Here is a 20,933-nt window from a genome sequence, read left to right on the forward strand (position 1 = left end):
AAATCAACAAAAATATTTTCTTTTTACTTAGTTTAATTATTTTTTTTCTTCTCGAATAATTCGAAATATTCCAAAATATTATATTTAAGTATCATAGATGCACTTACGTGATGGAGCTGGGGCAGGTATAACACTTCTTATCTATGTACTAGTTAAGTGTCCCTAGAAGCATGCTGTTGCATGTCGACCGAAGCCTCCAATACTTTGAGTGAAGCCTTACTGATTCGATATATACAAATAGTTTCTTCCCAATAAGGCTGATAAAATCACTCAAGTCATAAGCTACATTACTCTTGTCACATTGAGTTAAGAGTTATCTGCTTGGTCCATCTTTAATAGCAGAGGTACTTTCGGTTCTTTAACCACCTATTCTTATTTCTCCATCTCATTTCGGTTCATAATCGTAACCCTTGAGACTCTCAGCATTTACCACTGAGGTTTATGGTTACACAACATCTGTGTTGATGATCTTAGTTTCTTTTCACCACATGTTAAGTGAGACCCGAAATCCAATGCCTTAAACGAATTGATGGTGAACACTCCAAAGTTCTAGTTTTTCACCCATGAAGTAACGAAACCACTCTGATGGTCTGTACCTTGAAAAAAAATTTGTGTGATCTTTACGAATTTGTCTAACACCAAGACTTTTCTTCCCAAAAGATCCAATTTTATTTTTAAAGATTTCAACATATTAATCGCCAAGTCACTGAATATATATTATCAAACCTACTTTTTTCATAGGCCACACTGGTCTCATAAGTACTTCATCCAACTTTCGGTCTTATGTCAAGTACTGAAGTTCGGTTGAAGCTAAGCCACCCCTTACAGCTTAAATTTGAAAAAGAGGCCTTTCAATGTTTCTTAATAAACATTTGATCGTATTTCAACACAGACAATTATAAGTCTCTCTTGACTTTGAAGGAAGCGATTCGTGTCCGGGATCCATAGTTTCGTGTCAAAATAGACATCACTTAAATCCCAAAAATACTTTGCTTTATTTCTTTTCTATTGGCACACTCTTGCACGAAGATCTTTATGATTCTCCCAATTCTTGTTCGTAGTACTAATGGTAATTTTTCAGATTTGATGCTTCGGTTGTAAATGCTATCGTGGTACACTATGTTACGGCGTAAACATCGACAGCCAAATATGAAGCGAAAGGGTTTGTCACGGTTCAAAAAAAGGATTTGAAACGTTTTCGAAGTTGGAAAGGCGGTAACAAGATAAGATTTCAAACCGAGTCATTGGATAAGCTTTGCAACGGGCGCGTGAATGTGAAACGGTTCCTAACATCACGTCGTCCTCCTAGGGAAACACAGTTGTCAAATTGCGCTTTTATAGGCGCCGATTCAGAAGATCGTAGCATCATTACTACATATTATTTCTCTCTCTTGGGAATGGTATATAAGGTTCTCTCACACTCCTTGTACCCCTTTACCACTTCCAAACTCTCTCAAGAACACACCGCCGAACTTCTATTATTCATCTTCTTCTTCACACCTGCAACAATGGTTGAATCTTCATCCGTTCATGAACAAACTGCCTCATCCTCTCTGCTGACCATCAAGCCCAACCAAAACCTGATTATCGATCTGAATCCTTTTCTTTATGATCCCTATATGCTCCAAGTGGTTGAATGCCTCAAATATTCACCACTCATGATCGCTATGACCCAGGTGGAATCAGTTCCGATGTCTTTGCTCTCTTAAGTCTATACAACGGCTTCTTATGACAAAAGTAAGGATCGCATTTTCTTTGAGATTTTCAATCCCAAAACTTCTGTCTCTAGAGTATGATTTTGCTCCCTCTTAAAGCTGGTTTCTAATGATTCCTTGCTTAATCCTGACTCCATCTCTATGACTCAACTTTTCACAATGTTTTATGATATGGGGTATATTGATCTTCTTACAACGGTGACCAAGTTCAAGAAATCTTTCCTCCTATCTCAGTGGAACAAATTATTTACGCTTCTTTTCAAGGCATTTGTTGAAAGGGTTGTTGCGTCAGATGGGGCTAGTAAGGCGTTCATGACCTTACTCTATGGTCTTTATCATGACATCAACTTGGACTATGGATCCATCTTATGGTCCTAACTGGTACAAAGCCTCAATTCCTCTTCTCGGAACTCTGAAATCTCCTATGGCAGGTTTTGGACCCTTGTCACTCAACGGGTCATTGAGAGGTTTAATGTTCCAGTCATGGTGGACACATTAAAATCTTCGATTGCAACTTTTCACACAACCAAGATCATTGTCTCAGATCCAACAAAATTCACGTTTGTTGGTTCCATTCCAGAATCGATGTACAGGTGTGTCACTGTCGAAATCAAGGTCATGGCCGAATATAGGAACCTCTCACTGACAGGACCGAGGCAATTAACTCATGAGATGCAAAGTGCACTGGATGCTGTTGATAAACTAGCTAAACGTGGGAAGAAGCCTGATCAAAAGAAGCAGGAGAAAGAAGGTCAATTCTCCAAAGCGTCTACGCCCAAAAAGCGTAAGGCCGAACACGCAGCTTCTTCTGCTCCAAAGAAGCGAAAGGTGAAGAATATGGCAAGGAAACCGAAGGAAGCTTCACCAAGTGATTTGGATCACGTTCCTTTCGATCACGATCAAGAGAAATCAGCCAAAGGTGAAGATGCTCACTTTGAAGAATCACCGAGAGGAGATATGCCTCCATGTTCTCCATCTCCCGAGGTACAACTTAATGACTCAATTCTAAATCCTCCTCCTCCTCCATCTCATACTACACTTCCTATTTCCATTGCACCACTTCCACCGCCTACTTCTTCGCAACCTACCTCTACTGCACCTCTCCCTCCCCTAATCTTCACTCAAACAACTTCCACAACAACCACCACACCCGAACCTAGGGTTTGTGTCAACGTATCTGATACAGGGGCACCTACCTCAAAAACCGAAACCCATGTTACTTCAAAACCCATTTCCCCATCTCCTTCAATAGACTCTTTCCCAGTTCTTGGTGGAGAAGAACATGAACTTGAATCTTATAACTACAACCCTTATAGAGTTCAAAGTGAGGATGATGATGATGATGCTCCTCTTACAAAGCGACACTTAAAAGATCTAAATGAAAATCTTGACAAGCTGCTTGCTTCATCTTCCTTTTCCTCCACATCCACTTACTCGGATACTGTTGTTCAAGCCCTAATTGAAACAACCCTCAAACAGCATGATGAGTCTATCCAGAAGGCAATCAAGGTTGTGGATGCCTCCACTTTGTCCTGTAAGAAAGCATCAGAAGACGTAGCCCCATTTATTTCAGATGCTAAGCTTCTTCTATATTCTCTTCAAGGAGTTGCAGAGACTAACACCAACAAGGTTAACACTTCCATTGAGTCGTTGTCCACATCCCTTCAGGCTGAGAAAGACAAATTTGATTCGGTGCGAACCAGTCTTCAAGCCGCTCAAACCTCTCTTTTGTCCTCTATATCCTCTCACCTTGACAAACTTCAAGCTGACCTTGCCATGGAGAACAAAATTATGGATGAACTTGCTTATAATACTACTTTGCTTGAAGTTCAGTCTGTTAAGCTAACCCAGGTGAATAAGGAGATTGATTCTCTAAAGTCGGAGCGAGTTGTCATCAAGAGTTGTGTTTCTGATGTCTTCGCCATTCTCTCCAATCTGGTCAATGCCCATGATTCGGTTCTAACTCTCTCATATAGAAACCACTTGACTAAGAAGTTTCTTCCTTCTTTCGAAATTTTGAGCCGAATTGAGGGTGTTACGGAGCTGATTGTTTCTCCGCGACAAGGGGGAGAAGATCTGCAAAACCCTCCCAAACAATCTTCTACAATTCTGAATGTCACCACTAAACTGAAGGGTAATGAAGCTTCGGTCTAGTGTGAAGGACAAAGGGAAGGGCATTATGGGCCAGAGTACTGAAGAAGAGGAAACTGAAGAAGAAAGGGAGAAAAGAGAGAAAGATGCTCATGACACCTTGGTTTGTAGACAAGCTCTCTTTCCACTGTGGTCATCGGCGAAATTGATCATGGAAGCGATTGAGTCCCCTAGCACTCATTGGCTTGAACCAGTCATTTCTTTTGACTATGAGAATACAATGGATTCTCAGTTTAACATGCCTATCACCCGAAAAGCCTTTGTATTTCACTGTTTTGATTCAACTGTCAACGTTCCTTCTCTTGATCCGAAGGTTGACCGAGAACTAATCAACTACTATCTTGAATTCTCTCAACCACAATACTTGATGTGGAGCGCTCAAAAGATTACATCAGTTAAGGTATTGAAACCGACTCCTGCGGGTTCGTTTATAAATGTCAAATTCAAAGTGACCCAAGGATCAAACAATTCGGTCCATATGATCTCATTGGCCGATCTACCAAATCTGAATCCACTTGATTGGATCCTTCTCAACAACATCTTGCTCACTAATCAACAGCAGTATGAGCCGATTATTGATCATATCAAGAGGATGTTAGCCTCTTACATCATGGAGGTTGTGAAGATGGATCAAGAGATTGCAAGTGTTTTAAGGAAGAAGCCAACTATCAAACCGATTGGGAAGACTGGCGATGTGAACAGAATGCGGATGGACAAAATCGATTCAAAATATAACATCGTCATGTTCATTAGAGGCGAAGGTCAAAAGTTTGTGTTCGCTCTCGAGGATAAACACCTGTTCTCCACTACATGTTTGGAGCATATTATTCATATCATACACATATGTAAACTGAATAGTGAAAGTGATAAGAAGAAATTTACGGATATGCTTCGGTGGTACATTTTGTTTCGCCAAACTCTTCTTGCCATCATACCGATGTTATTCAAGACGGTGAAGAAAATCACTCTTGCTAAACCAACTTGATCTCTCACCCCAATTGACGCAAAGGGGGAGATTGTTGAGTCTAAGAGGTTGCGTATATGGGCTTAGCTCTTCGGTCCATTTGTATACTCGGTCTGGGCCTGTCCAGCCGTGTTTTGTCCTTAGGGTTTAGTATATATATATATATAGTGCATGCATGCATTATACTAATTACGTTTCTTGATTATTTTTTAGAGATCTTGTACTGTAACCCTAGCACACCTCTATAGTAGCAATTCTCATTGAATTCTTCTGAGGTGGAGCATATTAATCATTTGACACTCGTTTGATTCATTGTGGTGTTTATCGTTTTCTGTTACTTGTTATTGTTTCATTGATATCCGATTTTATCTATCGATCTTAGAGAATGTTATTCTCATCACATTCATTGACTGCAAATAGCGTAAAAGAATATCATTCCCCTCAATGCATGTCAATGTATGAGTCAACCCCGGGATAAATACACCATAAGATTTTGCCAACCGGGCTACGAAATGTCCACCCACGATCGGACTTCATGTCCTTGAATTAACTGCTTGCTCCCCCAAATATTGAGCAAGAAAATAAGGGATGTTGCAGTAAACTTTGGGTGCCAATATACGCCAAAGTAAGAATAGATTGAGTCTTATCACTTTGTCGCGATGTTTCTTGTGATTTATCGAAAATGTAACAAGCTGGTGGATGAGTTGGTGATGGGAGACCGGATGTGACTTTCTTGAGATATACCTGAATTTAAATTTCCTTTTGCAATTGTCGTCAAAAACCCATAATTATCTACCCCTCGGAATAATATTGTGCATTCGATCGCAAAAAATAAATAAAATTAAGGTGACACGGCTTCATGCTGCTCATACAAATCCATACTCCATGCTAACTCATCTAGACTGCATTCCCAATATTGACCTCCAATTCAGAACACTAGTGCATTTGCGTATTGAGGATCCATCGTATTTCCTTCAAAAGACACGATTGAAACAAAATTCGACACATACCTCCTTGTAGATAGGATCCTTGAAGAAAAATAAGTTCCTCCAACCATTTCATTTAAATGCAACAACATCTCCCACAAATAACCTTATAAGATATGGGTTTAGTCTCTCCAAGATTCCAATTTTATTTAACTTATCCTAATCGATTGTTGGTGAAATAGAAAACTCTCTGTCGTGTAGCCACCCCAATAGGTTGGTGTAGTTGATCAAAATCTCACGAGGAAGGCCGTTTGGAAATTTGTAAAACAAGTGAAGGTTGGATAACTCACCTCGGGATTGTTGAGTAGCAATTAAGTAAATATAAAATAAAACGGGTCTGTTGTTCTAGCTCTCATGTCGTGAGAATTGAACCCTTACGTCGTGAGTTCAGTGCGTCAACAATATTGAGTTTTTTCATCATTCAGGCCAAATTGATTCAAGCTAAAACCAAGGGTTTAGTTTATCAATTAATCTAAGGCTATTAATTACACATGCAAACCCGAATTTACAGAAAAATACATCAAATTTTCTTTTAAGAACCCTAAAAACGAACCCTATTTTTCAAATATTAATTAGTAAGATTAAAGGGTTTAAGCATTTAAATCATAGATTTTCATAAATGAGGAGCACGAAATTACGGAGTAAAACATTTGCAGTTGAAAAATCCAAGTGGGTGACCAAGGGTGAGTTTCTTTGGATATCACATCGTAAGTGGTAGAATAAAGTGATAGTCAAATGGTTTTGTTTGGGAATAAAAGGGTACAAGTCCCCTCAAAATTCACATCGTGAGGGCATATGGCTCATGTTGTCAGCTTTTAAAATGAAAAGTGATACTGGATTTCTTCGTTTCACATGTCATGGTAACATATTCCCATGTCGTGGGCATTATTTATAGTAAAATTCCATTTTTATTGTAAAAATCTCAGCTCTAATTTTTGTGATCCCACACTTGATTTTAAAACAGAAGATGCAAGAATTGTTCATCCTAAAAAGAATAAAAAAAAAGAAAGAACAACAAATAAAACTAAAAGAAAAGAGAAAAGAAAATGCAAACCGAGCTTGGGTTGCCTCCTGAGAAGCCCTTCTTTTGATGGAGTCGCTCCTTTCCTCTCAACGTTGTGCTGGTTGGGAGCGAAATCTCCATGATCTTCTTCATCTTAAGTCGTTTTCTCTAGAAAGTTGCAACCCATCTTCTATAAGCCTTCTTTGAATTCTCTTTCTTCCTTTGGTTGTTGTATGCATCGTGTTTTCTCTTGACTCCTTGAGATTTTTCATCCATGGTGCTCTTCTTTTTATCTTCAGGTGGGTTCCTTCTCTTCCACTTCCATTCTATCAAGCTTAGTCTCCTTACTTTCTTGGTTACCCTCTTCAACTTGAACCTGTGGTGTGGTAAAGGCAAAAACTTCAAAATTCCTGTGAATTGAGGCTCTAAGTTTGGTGAGCTTAACTTGTTCTTTTGGTCTTTCCCTTGTTTGTACTTTTTCTTTCATTAACTTTTCCAATTCTTCAAGCTAATTGACGTTATTTACCCCATCCATAAAGAATATTTCATCTTGTATCTTCGAGTTCTTGATTCTTTCATCAACCCTGAATGTAATCTCCTCCTTCTCCACTCATAACGTAAGCTTTGACTCTCGAATTTCTACCAAGGCTAACGTGGTGTTGAGTAGTGGATGTCCAAGAATAATTGGTACATCTTCACCCTCTTTCATATCTATGACCATAAAATCAATTGGAAAAACGAATTTCTCAATTTTAACCAACAATCCTTCAACTATGCCTCGAGGATAAGTCACCGAATGATTAGCCATATAGATTGCCATTCTTGTGGTCTTCCATTATGGAAGGTCAAGCTTTTGGTAAAAAGAATAAGGCATCAAATTTATGTTGGCTCCAGAATCGGCTAAAGGAAATGTCTTCGTTGCATTTCCAAATTCACACGACAATGTTAGGCATCTTGGATCTCCCATCTTTGTTGGTATTCCTTCCATGATGACCACTGAACATTGTTCATTAAGAACAACCTTGGACATTTTTTCTAGTGGTTGACGAGTGTCAAGAAGATCTTGATGGAATTTCACGTATTTGAGCATCTTAGCTATTGCTTCAATGAACGAGATATTAATTAGAATACCCTTTACTTGGTTGATGAATCTCTTATGCTCTTACTCTAATGGGCGTGCTCTTGCTCGAGAAGGATAACGTAATGGTGGCTGGTACCACTTGATAAAAGAATTATTTTTTAGAGTATGTTGAGCTCACAACGCGACAGGGACCTATTCACATCGTGAATATTGGGCACCAACTTGTTTTTCTCCTTTGGTGTTTGCTTCTTGTGACTATGGAACAGGCTGTTTCATGGCTTTATTTAAGATAACTAGAGGATCAGAGATGGTTTCTTCTTCAGTGGTTATGACCATGACGTCAGGATGTGGTTTTGGATCGCGATTTTTAGATGGTAACCATTCGTTCATGAGCTTAGTTGTAACAACGCAAATTTTCAAACAAATTTTTTTTTTCATTTTAAAAATATATTTATTTCCATTCAAAACAAGGCATAAATAGTTGAAGTATTCTGTCAAATACAATTAATCAAAACCCCAAGATCATAAAAACAGTCTTCAGTGTGTATCGATCACGCCGGCGCCTTCCCACGGTCCTCGCTAGTACCTGAAATACATACACAACAACTGTAAGCATAAATGCTTAGTGAGTTCCCCAATATACACTTACACACATACGCCTTTCCAGGCCCTGACCTTCCGGTCCTCAACACAACGCCTTCCGGCCCATAACATAATCGCCTTCCGGCCCATATCATATTGCCTTCCGGCCCACATAACATACATAGCTCACATATAACAAATACTTATCACATATATCATACATATCACATATCATATCTGACCTTCCGGTCATACAGTCGAACCCTTCCGGGTACAGTATAGTGAGAGGACTCACCTCGTAAAGGTTGAACGCTAGCAAATCCCGAAATGACTCGTGCACAACCGACGAGCTACAACCTCCCTATAACATCACATATCTCATTAATACTTATATCTTCTAAGTGTGACTATCCCTAAGAAGTCAGACTTAGGTCAACTCTGGTCAATGGTCAACGGTCAACTCGACCGGACTCGGCGAGTACCATGGCGACTCGGCGAGTCTAGACGTCCTCCAACTTTCTGAGATTCCTTATCTACTCGTCGAGTATCCTCCTCGACCCGACGAGTTACTCCTGGAAGAATCGCGGGGCCACCCCGACTCCACTCGCCGAGTCTGAAGAACAACTCGGCGAGTCCCAATAAATCTTCAAGCTACTCGCCGAGTCTGAAGAACAACCCGGCGAGTCCATGCCATGCAGACGAGCAACTGCTTTCTAAATTACGTATGGTCCCGAGATATTCAATCATGGGACTTTCTGGACTTCTAAACATCTTATTACTGGGGTATAAACGTTTGGGTAATAACATAATAACCCATCTAATCACTAAATGGGTTTCATAAACCCTAATTTCGCATACACATCAAATAACAGAATTGGTCCGAGTATTACCTGAAAACGCACTCTCTGTGTCCCCCAAACCTCAGGACTCGATCCTCCTTGCTATTCCTTTGGCCAAATTCCTCTTCTTCTTGCCTAACAAGTTCCTCCAAGTTCCAATGGCTTTCTCTCCTGCTCTGGACGTCCACAACGATTAGGGTTCTTCTCAATCGACCAAAAGACGGAAAATGACGGCCTAAGAGGCGTTATATACGATCCAAAACCGAACGGTTAGGGTTTCTGCTGAACAGCGTCGACTCGCCGAGTCCATATCTGGACTCGTCGAGTCCAGTCGCGAACCCGCGACCAAGTCTGCGATCCTACTCGGCGAGTCTAGGCTCCAACTCGCCGAGTCCCCTCTTAAATCACCCCCAAAAACATAATTTAACAATACCTGAGATTCCGGGCTGTTACATTAGTCAATTGCCCAAGTTGAGTCTCGATGTTTTTAGTGGAAGATTATTGATTTCTAATTTTAACAACAATAACATCATCATGTCTTTTTTTAGAAGCTTCCATGAATCTATTGAGCATTGACTCAAAATCTGGTTTCTTCTCGAGTGGTGCTTGTTCTTTTTAGTAGTAGCCTCGCCTGGTTTGTCGGTACTTTTCTTCTTTAGCCTTCTTGTTTCTTCATATGGCAACCATTCCCTCTTTGGCTTCCTCCAATCTTCATCAAACCAGTCACCACTAGAGTATCATACTTGTGATTTTTGGTTCCTATTCTCATCCAAATAATAATATTTTCTCAAGTGTGGTCCATTGCAATTGTCACAGCCTACGTGTATTAGATGTATCAATTGAACCATATTTGTTATCCTCCGGTCCATATTCTCGAGTTTAGCCATCACAGCTACTAAGTTATCGTTTCCCTCATCTCCACTTCCTCTGCCTCTTGTAATGTCTTCACGAGGATTGTGATATTCTCTATAGTGCTTCAAGAATTCTTCTATTAATTCCTTGAGTGTAGCAGGATTTTTCTTTTTCATTGGTCCTTGAGAATCAAGGAGTTACCTTGTGGTCACATTTACCCCATCATAGAATATAGAAACCTCTTGTTGCACATTAAAATCATGTTGAGGGTAATTTCATAACAACCCCTTGTATCTTTACCAAGCTTCATATAAGGACTCGCCATCATTTTTTGGAAGTTCGCTCTCTTCTTGAGTTTTGCTATCTTTGAAGGAGGGTTGAATTGTTCTATGAATGTTTCACGAAGGTTGGTCTAGGTTCTAATAGTTTCAGTTGGAAGTGAATTCAATCAAATTTTTGCATCTCCATTAAATGTCACTGGAAGCATCCTTAGTAGTATTGCATCTCTTGAAACATTTGGAACATTGAAGTAATTTGCAATGTCCAACACTTCGTCAATGTGTTTGAAGGCATCTTCATAGTCTTTCCTAAAAAATGGAATATTATTGAGCATCGCAAGAGTGTCACCCTTGAGCTCAAAATGTGTAGCAGCTGGTATTGTGGGCGGAACAAGACCGGGATTGTTGTCATTATGCATTCTCCTCTTGTACTCCTCCATTGCCATCTCTGCTATGTTGGCCATTTCTTCTACCTCGCTTTTAACCTTTTCTTCTTCCGATTTGCTTTCTGTTCCTGCCTTGTATCCGGTTCCTTTCTTGCTTGGAGTCTTTGCGAAGCTTTTGAACTTGTCCACGTGAAAACTATTACTCCATTCGTCAACCTTTTTATCTTTCTTCTTACGGAATGCAGATTCCGGATCGTTGAGTGGTGGTATGATAGGAAGTTGTGATCCGTTGGCCATAAATTACTAAAACAAAACAAAACATAAACATAAAAATGAACTAAAAAGCAAATAAACGGAAAAACTGAAAATGTTAGTTCTCACGTCATGGGAGTGAGATGGTCATGACATAAACACTATAAAACAAGAAAAAATTATTTAAACTGAAAATTAACTTTTTGTGGTTTTTACCCCCACAAAAAGGATCAATTAAATTAAAAAGTGAAATACGTCGTTCCCCGGTTACGACGCCAAAAACTTGATGTGCACAAATATACTTTACTGGTTTTAAATTTAGTAACCTAACTAAACTTATCCACTAATGCACTTATGGGGAGTATACCTAGTCTGTTTATAATATAGAAAACAAAGTCGGGTATCGAACTCTGGAAACGGTATTTAGCTAATAAAATAACTACTAAAATTAATCTAAAAACAAAAATTAAATTAGGAGGGGGGAGGGGTATCTGATTTTTCAAGTTTAGATTAACTTAACTATTAAATTAACTAGAAACTAAGAAAACAGTTAACTATTAAATGAACATACTTTCGCTTAGCTTTGAATCTCCTTTTTTTCTATGGTTAGTTTCAAGACATTGATTAATCCAGTTGGTTACCAATATAAATATTATTAAAAATCTGGATTCGATCTACTAATGTTTTCACCAATTCATGAACTACTATGCAATGATCATACACAAAGTGGACACATAATTGATTGTTTAAGATTATTAGGCTATGCAAGATACATCTAGATTAATTATCAATGATCAAGACATATAACCAAACATAATTATGGTCAAATTATGTTCTCTAACACAGTTAAAGTTGTTACCTTAATTACCTAATCTAGACCAAACACAATTATGATCAAATTATGTTCTCTAACACAGTTAAAGTTTTTACCTTTATTACCTAATCTAGGATTTGGTTAATCCTAGATCTAGCAATTTAATGATCATAAACAACTAGGTAAACAAGTTCATGCAATTTAAGTGATCATTTAGCTACACTTAACTTAAATCTAACCAGCAAAGATTAAAAATTTTAACATACTATGTATTGATAATCAAACACAAGCTAAACCAATTTCATAAAATCCATGAAAAGAGAAACTAACACATAGTATTAAGGTTCATCTTCACTAAAGAAAGCCTAATGATTTAACTCATCATTACATAAAATAAACACATAAAAACATAAGAATTTAAACTAGACATGATCAATCTAATGCAAACTGAATGTATTGTGTGAATTCTTTCTAAAATCTTCAAAACTCTTAATCTCTAATCTTCTTCTCCTTCCAAGGCTTGATTTTTGCAGCTTTTCTGTCCCAAAATTCGTCTCAAAAACCTCAGAATTCTCTCTAATCCTTTCTTCAATTTGATCTATAAACCAATATACATAGTTTCCATAAAAATGCTCTTCGAGTTGTGACTAATAGGGTGTCACAACGTTAGCTCATCGATTATCAATATTCGACAGGGAAACTTGCTTCTCTACATATGGGAAGCTTCCATGACACTTGTCACGACATGAAGACATGATTGTCACGTCGTGAACTTCTGTTTCACGTATAGAGTTGAGATATTTCTTAATGCCATGTCCTGGTATTCATAATGCCACGTCATGGGACTTCTTCTTACTTGATTTTTCTTTCCTTTAAGCTCCTAGCTTCAACTCCAGTCCTCCAAGTATCCAAATTTTGTCGTTTTCAGTTTTTTTTTCTTCAGGAGTTTCCTTTTTGGCTGCAAAATACAATTTAACTTAATAAGTACCAAATATCTATGCAATTTACCAAAATATAGCTTAAAATATATTAAAATAATGCATAAATATATGTATAAATATGGCAATAGCAATGGCATTCTTAAATTAAATTCAATGATAACTTCTTAATTGCCTTACCTTCTTGTCAAGAGGAACCCTGATAGACTTAATGGATGAGATAATTTCATCAGCATCATTAATTTTGTGTCTTAGAAACATCACTCATGTATACCTTAAGAATTTATCTATAATGACTAATGCCAATCTTTTTCCATCTTCAAATTGAACATCGACAGGACCAAATAAGTCCATGTGAAGAAGAAGATATATATATATATATATATATATATATATATATATATATATATATATATATATATATATATATATGAGTCAATTGAGGAGAATCTCTTAGAGATGAATAAGCTTTTGTGTTGATTTCCCATTACACAAGATGCACATATTTTCTCATTACAATATACATTCATTGTTTTACAAATTGTACTTGTTATAACAATTACACAAAATAACATAAAATGGGATTGCTCAAAAGGTTGTAAATTAATCCAGATCTAAGGCTCAAGTACCTGTTCATTGGGTCCTAAGAATACAAGTCATTTTGCAAAGAGTCAACATAGAATGTTGGTGAGTTCATAAGCATGTGTGTAGGAAAAACTTTGTAATATCGTCTCTTATAATAAGTTGTAAAACTCCAAAAATCCAATATTTTCTATAAAAAGTAGTTTGTGAGTTTCGTTCCAAAACCGTGTATAATTGCATGCATGCCCTTTATTATCCTTTGTTGGTGTTTGAAAAGAGTGTATCCCAAAAAATCCTATATTTTTGTATAAAAAGGTGTTGTGGTCTTAAGACCCTGAGACCCGTGTGATGAAAATAAGTAGTGTAGAGACAGTAGTATATCGTTTCATTTCTTTTAATAAAAATAATGAAGTAAAGCTCCCTTTAAACCAAAATAGTGTTGCTAATCCCTATGTGAGTCGCTATAACCATACTAATATAACGGAGTGCCTGTCTTAACGTTCTTCAGGCATCGGTTTCTGAGAAGATATTTGTTACCCTAGACTGGCTTGTCTAGCTGTAGCAAGCAGCTCAAGTGTGGGGTGTCAACCCCATATAGATCTATACATAAACTCCCGCTCTCCCTCCAGGAGACTCTGGTTATAACTAATAGGACTTACCGCATGTGCTAGGTAGGTACGACTAAATGAGAGTCTCACAAGATCCTTAATAGATTTACGTAAACTATGACTTCCCTTTCTTGTAAACGACTTCAGTGTATCTAGTGTAATTGAAAATATTTATATAACCAAGTATATAAGTGCATGAAATTTATCATTTCTGGGTGTTTTCAAAAGATTATAACCTTTAACTTGCATCTAAACACAAATATAAGCACTTTTAGTATGTTAAAACAGTTTTCTGGTTTTTTAACTTTTCTGTACCTGTTTTTAGAAAAATTATAAAAAAATCATCATAAGTCGAAATTTGGATCCGTAAACTCTAGCATTTTGGAAATTGAGTCTATCTTGTTCACATTTTTTCTCATAATTTTTAATGATCTCGAACTAGTGTGAAAATGTTCGTCTTTGTAGGTTCGTCCGAATTTATTCCGGAAATGATAGGCAATTTGTAAAATCGCCAAAAATTGTAGCAAAATCATATGAACATGTGAGAGTAGTCATTAGAAAGGTATAAACTTGAACTATTTGCATGTAAAACAATTTTGAATAATATCACCTTCAAGGTGGTTAAAACAGTCTGTAAAAGGGACTATAACTTTTCTATGGAATGCTAGAAATTAAGTTTATGTTATACATGTTTGCACACAAGGCTTATTTATGCAATTTTTGGACTGTATAGCCCCATATCTTACGGTTTTTAGGAAGTATTTATGTTAATAACACTTTTCTCATGATATTTATGAAGATTTATGTGATAAACTTCATGTTTAAGCAAAAATCCAAAAGTTAAACACATAACACATTGGTCCATGCAATTATCCATTGGTTAACCGAACATTGACTTGTATTCCCCCCCTCCCCCCCCCCAAAAAAAGAGTATGAAAACATGAAAAGTTGTGGGGTATGAAGCTCACCTTAGGGTTTTAGAGATGTAGAGGAAGGCGAAGAAAGATTTTCGAGCTTAGTTGTTCTTTTGGTGAGATCCTTGAAATGGCGGGTGTTCTAAGGTCCCTATTCACGAAAATGGAGTGTAATAGGAAGGATTTTAGTGTAAAATTGGAAAAAACAAAAGATTTTAACCAAGAGCTTTCCAAGTTATGAAGCTTGAAGAAGACTTTCTTGAAAAACACACTCACAACCCACGAATCTTTGAAGAAGAAGAGGAGGGAACCCTTGAGTGTTGAGAGAAAATGTGTTGAAGATGAAATTGTGAGTGAGGGTGGAGAGGGAGAGAGGGGCTGAAAGTTAGAGAAGAGGGGGAAGAGGGGTAGGTTTGACTTATGGAGGTGATGTGAGATGCATTGGTGTTTGTTGGACAATAAGCTTTGTTACATGTAGGATTACATTGAGGTGGCAATGCACCAATTAATCACTAAATCTTTTTTTTTAATAACCCAAACTCTAACCGACCCAAGGGTGGCCCAAAACTTTCGTGAGCTTTGGTTTGGCTTGGCCCAATAATGCTTAATAGGGGTTTTCGGTTCAAAGAGCCCAAACAATTTAGTTCTCGGCCCAACTAAGGCCCAAGTATGGGTTCTCGGCCCATATATAGGCTAACTAGAAGCTTTCGGCCCAAAAAGGCCCATTAGAGGAGTTTCGGCCCAATATAATGTTTAATAAAGTTTTCGCGCCTATAGGGCCCAAAGAGGGGTTTTCGGCCCAACAAGACCAAGAGGAGAAGTTGTCGACACAATAGGGCCCAATAAGGAAATCTTGGTCCAATAAGGGATTTGGACCGACAATTCTTGGGCTAAGGCCCAAAAAGGATTGGCTTTGGCTTATTGGATTGAGTTTTGGGCTTATACGTGGTTGTTTCGACTTGAATGCCAATGGGTGAACGTATGAACTTAAATGGCATTGTAGATTGAATGTCACTAAATGGAATGTTGCAAATTTACATAGAGGAAATTGTCTCGTACAAGGATCAAAATCTTAACCCTAATTTGCTAGTTGTGACACAACACCCTCCTTTTTATTGAAATGAGCGTCACAGTTGGCATCACACAATTTAATGATGACAATTAGATTATATTTAAAACCCTTAACATAACAAGCATTAGAAAATTCAACATAATTGCATTTGAGTGTGTCATGTCCCATGGTGAAACCTTTGATGTTGTCTCCAAATGTGACAATGGGATCATCTTCCTTGATGAAATCCTCTAAAAGAGACTGAGAACATGTCGTATATCTTCAACAACTACTATCAAAATACCAAATATGTTAATGTCCTTAGCACACAAACAACTTATTAGATTCTCCTTTTAACCCATTTTGTAATGGTTTTGGTTATAGAAGGTTTAAGAGAATGAAAATTTTTATAACCATGTAAAGGAGGACAATTTAATGAGTTCTCTTTCTTGATCCATTTACCACAACTGCACAAAATATTATCACTTCTCTTGGATCTTTTTTCATGAGGATATTCATGAGCTTCATGACTCTGGTTACCACAATTGTAACAATTTCTAGCTCGAGCCTTTCTTTGAGGGTAACATTTTTAATATTTGAATTTCCAATTTTTTTTTCTTTTTATGGAAGAAATCTTAAAATGGAGCCTTAATGTTTTTTAGACAATAGTGGTTTTGGTACCGATCACCAGTGGATATTGAGTTAATGGTGTCTACTAATTGTCATTTGAATCAAGAGTGTCCTTAGGAATACTGCAATTTTGGTTGTTAGTGATAACATCCAAAGCATTGTGATTGGAAACATAATAACTTTTTCTCCATCATCCTTAAAATTTTATTGAAAAATACTTCTAATGGATGGATGGTTGGAGTAAATGCATTCTTTCAGGGTAGTTATACCAAAGTTTTCAGTTTTACAATGTTTATTAACATGATTAAAAACACTGGAATCAACTTCTTGAAACTTTTTTACCAATTATCTTCAAGTACCGAGAGGAGATTTGATAATTTACTATCTAAGTGACTCTAGAGTGTGATATGGTCTATTTTGTAATGAGTTTTTATATTCTCAAATTGTACAACAACCTCATTTTTTCGTTAAGATTAACTTGATTAAAGAACTTTTAATTCACGAGTTCATTTTTAAGGTTTACCAACTCATGCTTTTTTGCTTTAATTTCTTCCAAGGAGATCTTGTGTTTGTTTTGAAAATCAAGTTTTTCATGGTGGGATTTTTTTAAGATCAAGAAACAGATACTCAAACATTAAATATTTCTCATTATCAAGATAATTCATAAATTTTTTACCTGGTAGTGGGAGGAGGGATCTCGGTTTTGGTCTCCATACTTCCTTGCAACTTGACTAACGTATGTTTCAAATAAACTTGAGTTGTTGCTTTTAATGATCATTTCAATTTTAGCCACAAACATACATTGTTCTTGTCAGTCTTTTCTTCATCAATAGAGATATCTCTTACTTCCCAGTTCTCATTTTTAGCTAAGAATACCTTTGAACCAAGATTTTTCTTGTTTAAACTAGCAACCGATATTTTATACTTTAGTTTATAAGATTCATATTTATCATCGGTAGAATTGAACTTATAGTCTCTGGTAAAATGTCCTATATTTCCACACACATAACATCCATCATGGGATAAGTTCTTGTTAGAATTTGGTTTAAATTTCCTATAGTTTTTTAGACCTTAAATTTTTTTGACAATAAGGACAGCTTGAGCAGTAAGTTTAGCCACCCGCTAAAATTCATAATCTTCTTCTCTATCTTCCTCTGATGATATCTCTTCACTATCATTGAGATCAAAAATCATTTTGGATTCTTTGGACATGAGAGTAACAGACTTATCCACCTTGATATCTTTCATTCCCTTAATGCTTTCTCTTCTCTGATCCTTACTTTGCTCATGATTCCTAAGATTACCAAACAAATTAGGCAGATCCATTGTCTTTATCTTATCACTATTCTTCAGGATATCAACATGATGGTCCCAACTTTCATCGATAGAGTCAAGAAACTTGTGAACTAACACATCATTATTTTTTTAGTCTTAAACTTTCTTAAGTCCTTAAGAAGAAAGTTGAATCTATTGAAAGTGTTAGTAAGAGATTCATTCTTGTAGGAAAAGAAGTGTTCATACTTACGGATGAGGGAATTTTCAAGTTGCTTTGACTTCAACAGTGCCTTCATAGGCAACCTTGAGAGTGTGAATAATATCCTTTGCAAGTAAGCAGTTCTCCACCAGATAATAGACATTGTATGAAAGAGCACCACAGATTGTTGCTCTAACTTGAACACCAAGATTTACTTTTTTCTTCTCTTCTTCATTCCACTCATGAATATGATCCCATATAGTAACTGGTTCTTTTCTTGTTTTTGTGATGGTCCTCATAGGAACATAGGGACCAACTTTCAGAACCTTCGACATGTAAACATCCATGGTCTCAATAACCATCATGGTTTTACATAACCACATTGAAACATTGTTTATATCAAAAAATGGACATTTTTTAAGATAGCTGGATCGGAATGAGGATGATGATGATAAAGAGGAACTTGCTAAATCCATTGAGAGGATCGTTTAAAAGATCTTAACGTCGCTCTAATACTAGCTATTGGTCCCTAAACAATAGATTCAACAAGCAATGATATGAGTAAAATCAATAACAAGAGAAATGTTGAAACCAAAATACATATTGTTTAATAGGTTTTAATGAACAAGAGGTAATTAGAGAATAGGATTTAATTACATACACACTCTTAATCAATAACCCTTCATAAAATAGGGTATTTACACACACACACACACGCACACACACACACACACACACACATATATATATATATATATATATATATATATATATATATATATATATATATATATAGGCTTAGGTTATTTTGTTTCAACTAACTATTGTGTGCCAGAATGCACAGATCTGGACCACCGGATGGAATAGAATCAAAGGTCATAATCTAAGAGTCTATGATATTACAATAGGGTAACATGCACCATATAATCACACAATTTTCAACATAAGGGTATTTTGGTCAATTTACCTATATTAAACAAGGAAATTTCCATAATTTAAGGGATAATTAATTCCTTTATTTTTAAGAATCTGAATATTTTAAATTAATTCAAATTTAAAAATCCGATGTTATTCTGTCAGAATGACAGAATGCCAACCATAAACTAGTAAATATATTGTCGGTTTTATTCTTGTAGAATACATTTCCAATGCATTTATATTTGGTAATTGGCCTGATTTAAGAATAAGATATTATTCATATACATCCAACTTGGGTCTATGATTTTATTCTTAATATACATCCGAAATGAATAAAATTCTTAAAAAAAAAATAGCATTTTTGAATATACAATTATTGAGAAAATACACTTGATCCTCTTCAATGGTCCATATAATCAACTTGATCTTCACATATATACTTGTTGTTGAACTCGATTCCAAATATTTCTCTTGTATGATCAATATTGAATTCCTTCTCCATGCAATTCTGAAAGAATAAGATACATTACTCGTTAGTATTACCAGTTAAACAAATATACTTGTTGTTAACAAACATTCTCAAAGACATTCTAACAGAATGCATTTATATAAATAAATTCTAACAGAATACATTACATAATGCACTTAAATCATAGTCTTTTGTTCTATATGCATAAACATTCTAAAGCATGTATAAATGTATTTTGTCATAATTACTAGCAACACATGTTTTATGTAATATTTATATTCTCATAGAATGAACATGTGTTTGCATTCTGATATGAAAAAAAATAAAGAATAAAATTCGAGTTCATTCTTAGAGAATAATCTTTGTAAAAGAATAAAATTAAGGTTTCCCTGCCTTTTTTGGTTGTCTAGGTCTGATCAATTTGCAGAATTACATGTGAAGAATATTTCCCTTCTTCATTCTGAAAGAATAATAGCCTTCTTCAAACTAAAGCCCTCTTTATTCTAAAAGAATATTGCCCTCATTTTGAAAGAATTTACAGGTTAACATTCATTTGGTAAAGCAAACAAGTTATATTACTGTAGGTGAAAATAAAAAATTATAAAGTTTGAAACCATTGAAAGCTAAAGTTTGCAAACCTTTAAATATTACTCAATTAACTAAAATATTAAAAGAGAGAGAGAGAGAGAGAGAGAGAGAGAGAGCATGGAAGGGATTTGCTGCCATATCAGCCAAGCTGATGATGATATTCACATGTAAACAAACAATAAATCATCACAAATCAAGGAATGTGAATGGAATGGAGTTAGTCATTACCTTAAAGGTGCAGTAACATAATAAGCAAGACCACCAACCGGAACGGATTGACCAGAGTATTCAGACTCCTTTCATTTTCCCAACATATTAACCAAGAAATTCCCACTGTACTTTCTGTGCAACAATTGAAAAGGAACAAAAACAACAATATAAGTAATTATTCAATTCAACAAGTAAAGAAATAAAGAGTAGATAAAAGTTTAATACCTGAGAGATGAAATAAAGGTTGGAAACAAGTGCAGACTGGAGAATAATAGGCATGTTGGAAGTGTAAAACAACTTAATGGGGTAAGACCTTTGTTGCCCACGAGCATTTTAAGATCTCACAGGCAGAACAACACAGAACCCTTGAAAGTATATAACAATCAAGAAAATCAACACAGTAGCAAGCAGATTAGTCACATTAGGCAGATTTTGCCTATAAAAAGCTTCACCTAATGCTCGAGGTTTATCAGATCTAGTGATTAGAAGATGAAACAATGCAATCACTGCTCCTTCAAATTCAGCACCATGTCCACTGTTAATTGTTGTAGGGCTGAATGCTTTCCAGATAATGCTTTCACAGATATTGGTAGCTATGAACAATGAAATCCCAGACCCTAAACCGTATCCCTTTTGAAGAAGTTCATC

General features: G+C 36.3%; 1 non-coding gene across 1 annotated transcript; it reads left to right on the forward strand.

The window, feature by feature from the left end:
* Positions 1 to 10,428: 10,428 nt before the first annotated feature.
* LOC111921525 (small nucleolar RNA R71) lies at positions 10,429 to 10,531 on the forward strand. Its single transcript, XR_002860197.1, has one exon. It is a non-coding gene; the product is annotated as a small nucleolar RNA R71 (small nucleolar RNA).
* Positions 10,532 to 20,933: the final 10,402 nt, after the last annotated feature.

Source organism: Lactuca sativa, chromosome 9, assembly GCF_002870075.4.
Source record: "Lactuca sativa cultivar Salinas chromosome 9, Lsat_Salinas_v11, whole genome shotgun sequence".
Classification (NCBI taxonomy): Eukaryota; Viridiplantae; Streptophyta; class Magnoliopsida; order Asterales; family Asteraceae; genus Lactuca; species Lactuca sativa.